Source organism: Tinamus guttatus, unplaced genomic scaffold, assembly GCF_059628265.1.
Source record: "Tinamus guttatus ecotype Peru unplaced genomic scaffold, ASM5962826v1 Tinamus_guttatus_pri_ptg000336l, whole genome shotgun sequence".
NCBI lineage: Eukaryota > Metazoa > Chordata > Aves > Tinamiformes > Tinamidae > Tinamus > Tinamus guttatus.
In genome coordinates, this window is record NW_028288870.1 from 1120971 (window position 1) to 1127198 (window position 6228).

A 6228-nucleotide genomic window follows, 5' to 3' on the forward strand; every position below is an offset into this window, starting at 1 on the left:
TTGGAAAGTGGTTAATTTTGTAGGGTGATGTTCCTCTAGATTGGTGGAAGTGGGAAATCCTTGGAAAGCGGTCATCCTCTTACTGTTGAATTAACTGAGTCTTTCACATTGATTCCAACGGGAGCAGGAATGGCCCTAATCTGTTCGTCCCCTTAGCCGGCTTTCTTTTAGGTTTTCCAAGATGGGGCAAGCTAAGATACTGTGACAAGTGAATGTAAATCTATGCCAGAAAACGCAGTCAGACATGAAGTTTTCTTGGCGTAGCGTCTTCCTGCCACGCGCGCTTGGTGTTCGTTCCCCTCCGCGACGGCCCGCACGGCAATAGCCCCGCGGTGATCGCAGCACTCGGCTCGTTCGTTTATACCAAAACAGGCTGGAGATCCTAAAATGCTTTATTTAAAGGTATTTCCTCACGGATGTTTTAGGACTTTGTTGTGATATGTGGGAGGAACAGGCTGGGCCGAAGGGGAACGTGTTCGTGTGTGTCTGTGGGGCCTGAGACTTTGTTGCCTGCTGCAGACTGGTGTGGCTGGTCTGTAAAGAGGACCGTGAAGAAGGAGCTGGGCTGTGAGTGCTGTAAGACCCGAGAGGTACTTATTATGAAACTTGGCATTGATTTTTAAAACAATTATTGTTACACCCTTGTCTTTCAAAATTATGTAAGTCCAGGATTTAAAAGCTTGGAGACTAATTAAGAAAGCAAATTTAGTGCAATTGCTTTCTACATGCCTGTGTGCTGTATATATTAGACTGTACATTAGGCAATGAATTTGTATCGCAGGGGTTGGCCCTGTAGACTCTGCCAGTGTTGTTTCTTGGTTCTGATTTCTCCCTTCCTAAACGAAAGTTTTAAAATAGGTCATTAATCTTTTGCTTGGCTTCGCAAGCCAATTGAGGTTTTTTGTTTGTTTGTTTTTTGCTTTGCTCCACAATACATCTCCATAATGGAGTGACTGTCCACTCAGGAGGTACAGTTTTTACTACTTTTTAAAAGCTGGGATTATTTCTTGTTGCTTCATAAATTTTGAGACACTGTTTTAAAACAAATTATGTTTTTCCCAAATTGGAGTATTAAAGAATGTATCTGTTGAAATTATGATCTTGAAAATGGCCCTGATACTTTGCATACTCTGTGAAAGAATACAAAAAAAAGTCACAAGCCAAAAAGGTCATGTATGTGCTGGACCAAGAATTATGTTCTCTGTTAAGCTAAAGAAGTTAATGTGCCCGTAAAACTTGAACTGAATATCCATGTTTCTGAGTGCATGAAGAATGCCAAGGTGACAGTTTTATTTCCTGGCTGACTTTACCACAGAATTAGCTCCTTCTAGCCTTAGCCGCTCTTCAGGTATTACTCGTGCTGCACTGAGGGCTCGTGTTGGCCCCATGAGTAGCTGTTAACTCGTGGGGAGCATCCTGAGGGCGGCCCACGTTGGTGGTTTTCCCTCCTGGGGAGGGCTGCACTGTCCGTCCCGTGCAGCTGCGCTGGTGCTGCACTCCAGGCCAGTGGTCTTGGCTGCCCCTGGCGTGACAGCCTGTGCTCCCCTCACTGTTTCTGGGCTTGTTTCTATGTCTGGAGCACAACCTTGGCTTTTTCTGCAAGCTTTTCAGTGGCTTTCTTCTGTGCAGGCTTGCTTGGTTGCCTACAGGTCTGCTTGCAACTGTTGTGGGAAAACTTGATTCCCTTTTAAGGCCAGTTGTGGGAAGAACTTCTGACACTGTCCCAGTAGGGCTGCTGCAGGCCAAGTCGCACCAACGCCAGGGCCAGCAGAACTGGCGCTGCTAGCGCCGGTCCCTAGGAGGGGCAGCCCACACGTAGCTCCACTGGGAGAAGAGGTGGCTAGCAGAGAAAGTCTGCCTTACGGAGAACAATCAATTAATAATTCGAATTAATTCTGCAGGGAAGATGAGCCCTTCAGCTTCTGTGGTATGTTCCAAAAATCTCATGGATTAAGAATGGTTAGCAAAGTCTGGAGCTGCATTGCCTGCCAGGGCCGTGAGAGTCAGTTCAGATACGCAAATGATAGATGCACAAATGATAGATACACAAAAGACTATTCCAGCGTTATTAAATCAGATGGTAAAATGAAATTCTTGTAATGGGAAAAATAAAAAGAAACACATGTAACTGGTATTTGCACTTGAGGGCTACTCATTCATGCCTTGAGTCTGGAGTATCAATTCCCATATATGCTATCAGGATGACAGGAGTGTACTATACCCATTTTTTTTTCCCACATTTGGCATGAACAGTTGTCCCCATGCAGTGTACATGATAGGGGAGAATTAAGAACTGGAGTTCTCCTAAATACTTGCTCATTTTCTTTTTTTTTCTTTTTTTTTTGGACTTTGAGTACTTAGATGCCTCTCTATATGTGTGTATAAGACAATCGAGAATGAGTGGAAGTGGAGAAAAGAAATTCATCCAGTTTTTAAAAGCACAAGCATATGAAAGATTGAACAGTATTTTCAATTCAAATCCAAGAAGCAGACCAGGAAAGTGAGGGGAAAAGCATGTATATGTACAGATCTATCAAAGAAAAGAAATGTAGTTCTCAATCAGCTTTCCCTTTTAATTATGATATTAGGTGAGTCATAGTTACTGCTTGAAGAAATACTTATTTTCTTGCAAAACACATCTCTCAACTGGAGGCCCTCAGAACGTGTAGCACAGTAAAAATGTTCCATGATGGAAGCCAGCTGAATTACAGAAAGACTCCTTTGAACTTTCCCTCCAAAGTAAATTGTCCCTAATTTGTAGAAAACACTTGCTCTATTTCTTGCTGAGACTGACAACTGGTCTCAAGTTACTGCAAAGTGCAGGGTTTTCTTGTTTTGTTTTGTTTTTTGTTTTTGTAACATCCATAATATTCCAGTCAAGTAGTGGGCCCCTTTCTTTGACTTTATAAAAGTTTCTTTGTAAGTACAAAGGCAGAGTTGCCTCCTTGGGGACTTTGTGGCTCATTAATGTAAAAGGTTAAACTAAATTGCAGTTTGTTTCTTCTCCATGTTAATGAGCAATGGAAATAGTCATGAGCTTTTAAATGTATCAAAAGGGAAATGTTTTGCCTAGATAGGGAGCTGCTTGCTTTGCTTGTTCGGCTGAAGTTTGCTCTTCCTTACCTTTCGTTTGTCTGATGCTGTGTGTTCCTTTTAATCTGGCCTGTGGTCAGATTAAATTGTGCCTGAGACATGTTTTTTAAAACAGAAAATAGTCCTCTGGGTTTGGAGGTTCATTCTACTCCTCTTAAATGCACGATACTCCTGGTGATAGTTATAGGAGTTGCATGTGCAGATGCTTTTATTTCCAGTAGTTAAATATGTTTTCCATAGGAGAGGCTTGCATTTAGATAGACTTAACATTTTGGACATGTAAATGAATTCATCCATCAGTAGGACATTCAAAAGTAAATTTTGATAACCATGACTAACACAAGGGACATCTTTCCAATGCTGATGTCTAATTTGACATAAAGGTGAGAAGGCTGAAATTTCTTGTTCTATCTAATGCTACAAAGTCATTACAAACAACCATGCTCTGTAATCCCATAGACTATTCTGTAGTCTATTTGTGTTAATTTGTTCAGTAGTGAGCACTATATTCATAAAAGAGTTTAGTTGGGAAAATAGGGAATATTTTTACAAGGGAGGCATCTAACCCAGTTTCTTTATTTTAGTGTACTCTTCATTTTGTTGTACCAGATAACCAAGGAAAAACATGTTGTTGAAGGCCACTGTTCAGAAAAGTCCTCAAAAATATTTTTGTCCATAAAGGTTTCGTGTTGAGACATTTTTGGATTGCACTTTTGCAGAAGGAAGACTATGTACATAAAAATGAATGTTGATGAAATTAAAATAATTGGTTATGATATCATTTGCGTGTGTTGTTAGAGAATATTTTGTTGTGACTCCTCTGTATTAAAAAAGTAATAAATATCAGACAGCTAATAGTGTGGGCTTTTCTTCCCCCTCCCCCTATCCTCTATCAGGTAGTTTCTTGCACCCACTCTTTACAGAAAGACTAGATTGATTCAATTATAAAAGATCGTGGTGAAATCAGTGTTGTTTAAAATGAAGCTTTTTGAAAACCGCTGTGCAAAAAGTGTGCGTGTGGGGTGACATGTCCCCTTGCAGAGCAGGGGTTGGCACTTGGGCTGCTCTTGCTGTGGGAGGGTGCGCTGTGAAGGAGCCGCGTTCGTGTGCTGCTCCGTCACGCAGCAGGAGCGGTGAACAGCAGAACCCTGCGCTTTTACTGCGTCCTGGTAATGGGAGCAAACCCTCTGGTGCCTGAGAAATACCAGAAGGGAGTCTGTGTAGGAAGATGCCGTGCACGAGCACACAAGGGTTTTCCATGTTACAGCGGAGCGCTGGATCCCCGAATCCCTGTCGCACGGTTTCAGGGAGCCTCGAGTGTTCGCTTCTGGTGTAAAGTTTTCCACAATCTGACTAGCAGTCTAATCAGGTATTTTAGTATATTTTAGCAAACCTTTCTACCTACGCTTACAGCAGGAGTTTTCGCCCTCTGCATTTTACCACGAAGAAGTTCAGGAAGGATGCAAACGATCAAGGCAATACAGATTCGAAAAAAGTAAAGCAAATACTTCCACGAATGAAAGCGGGCAACAGCTCAAGAGAGGTGAGTTGGGATTTGGAGATTGAAAAAATGCTTTAAAGAGTGGACAGTAGCTATATATATTTAATTCTGGTAGGTGATTTTGGGTGGTGGGTATCCATTTAAGTTGGAAGAGCTGTTTATTGTGATAATTGTGAAAAGCACCTTGGATGATAGCTGCCTCTTACAGTAAGTAAAGATTTGCTTATTTGGTGGAAGTGTGAGTAAGTCACAAAAATCAAGTAATCACAGGTGGATGCAGTGATCCCATACTATGTCCATGTATATTTTGCAGAAGGGATCATAAGTGATGATTTAAGGCTTAAGTCAATGTGTGGGTGGGACGGAAGAGTGCTAGCGTGAAGGGGAGCCTGTTCTCATAGCTGGCTTCTTGCGGCTTCTACCACTGCTGGGGGAGGCATCTGTTGCAGAGTGCTGAGCTGAGGTACTTAAGGCTTGATCTGGTATGGTGATTACTGTGATGCTAAAGGAGACGGAATAGCAATGTGAAGGTGGTGAGGAAAGAGAAGGTCGCAGAAGAAACAGTTTTCAAGCGATGACATGATAGAGGAAGCAGTTAAGGCGGCGGGGGGGCGGTGGTGCAAAGCGAGCAGAGCTCGAGGCGTGCTTGGACTCGTGTCCCTGCTGGAGGATCCCTCGCTGGCTCTGAGGAGAGGAATGAGCTATTCAGGCTGCATATGTGTGTGGGCGGGCGTACCTAAAAATACATGTGCAGGTTTCTCACAGCTATATTCGCTTCTGATTTCCATCCTGGCAGTATTCTGCAGCACAACTTCTGTTCATTCTGATGGTAGTAAAACTTGTTCTCCTCTTGAGGCTGCAGCTGCTACATTCTGTCATTGGCTTGATACATTAGTATTTTTTTGGCTTTAAATACACATATTAGTCATTGGGGTTCACCGCGTATTCTTTTCATTCAGTGATGTCCAACTAAGATCAATGGGACATACAGAGAAATTCCAGCTGCTGGTATAGCTCATTAAGGCAGAGAGGCAGCCTGACGTGGTGCTCACGGGAGTAAAGCTTGCAAGGCAGCTGGCATTCAGGACTAGCTCTCAAGCTATGTTAAATTTTCAAGAAGAAACTTGTCCCTCCTCATGAACAAAAAGGTTTCATTTTTCTAATGGACCTGACTGGAGTGCTGTGTATTCAAGAGTTTACATCTGGCTCCCTTATATAATGTAAGCCTGAAGCAACTTCCTTTTGTTAAACATGCACCGCGCTTGTTTTCTTGTGAGAGAAACATGTGTGCAGATCATATCCATCTTACTGCTTCTGTGTCCCATTTTCCTGGTTACATACTCATTTAATAAGCATCCCAAAAAAAAGAAAAAAAGAAAAAAAAAACTCCAGCGGGATCTTTTCAAAATAAAAATCTCGCCAGTTATCCAGATCAAGTTACAGGATAGTAAATTGGCGCCGCCTGCATGACTCTTACTGAGCACTGTAACTGTGGAACAGAGCTTTTAGAGACAGAAGATAATCGGACCATAAAATCAAGCAGGCTTCATCAGTAGTATAAAATTGCCAAATATTTCAGTCTTTTTTTTTTCCCCCTTTTTTGATCAGTGTGAGCTTTTAAGTGAGTTGGGCTC

The 6228-nt window shown here is 42.3% G+C and overlaps 1 long non-coding RNA gene across 1 annotated transcript; it reads right to left on the reverse strand.

Moving 5' to 3' along the window:
* Positions 1-2570: 2570 nt before the first annotated feature.
* On the reverse strand, positions 2571-2696 carry LOC148593738 (uncharacterized). The gene is made up of 2 exons (XR_015913648.1): positions 2638-2696; positions 2571-2602 (listed from the first exon to the last, which is right to left on the reverse strand). It is a non-coding gene; the product is annotated as an uncharacterized LOC148593738 (long non-coding RNA).
* Positions 2697-6228: the final 3532 nt, after the last annotated feature.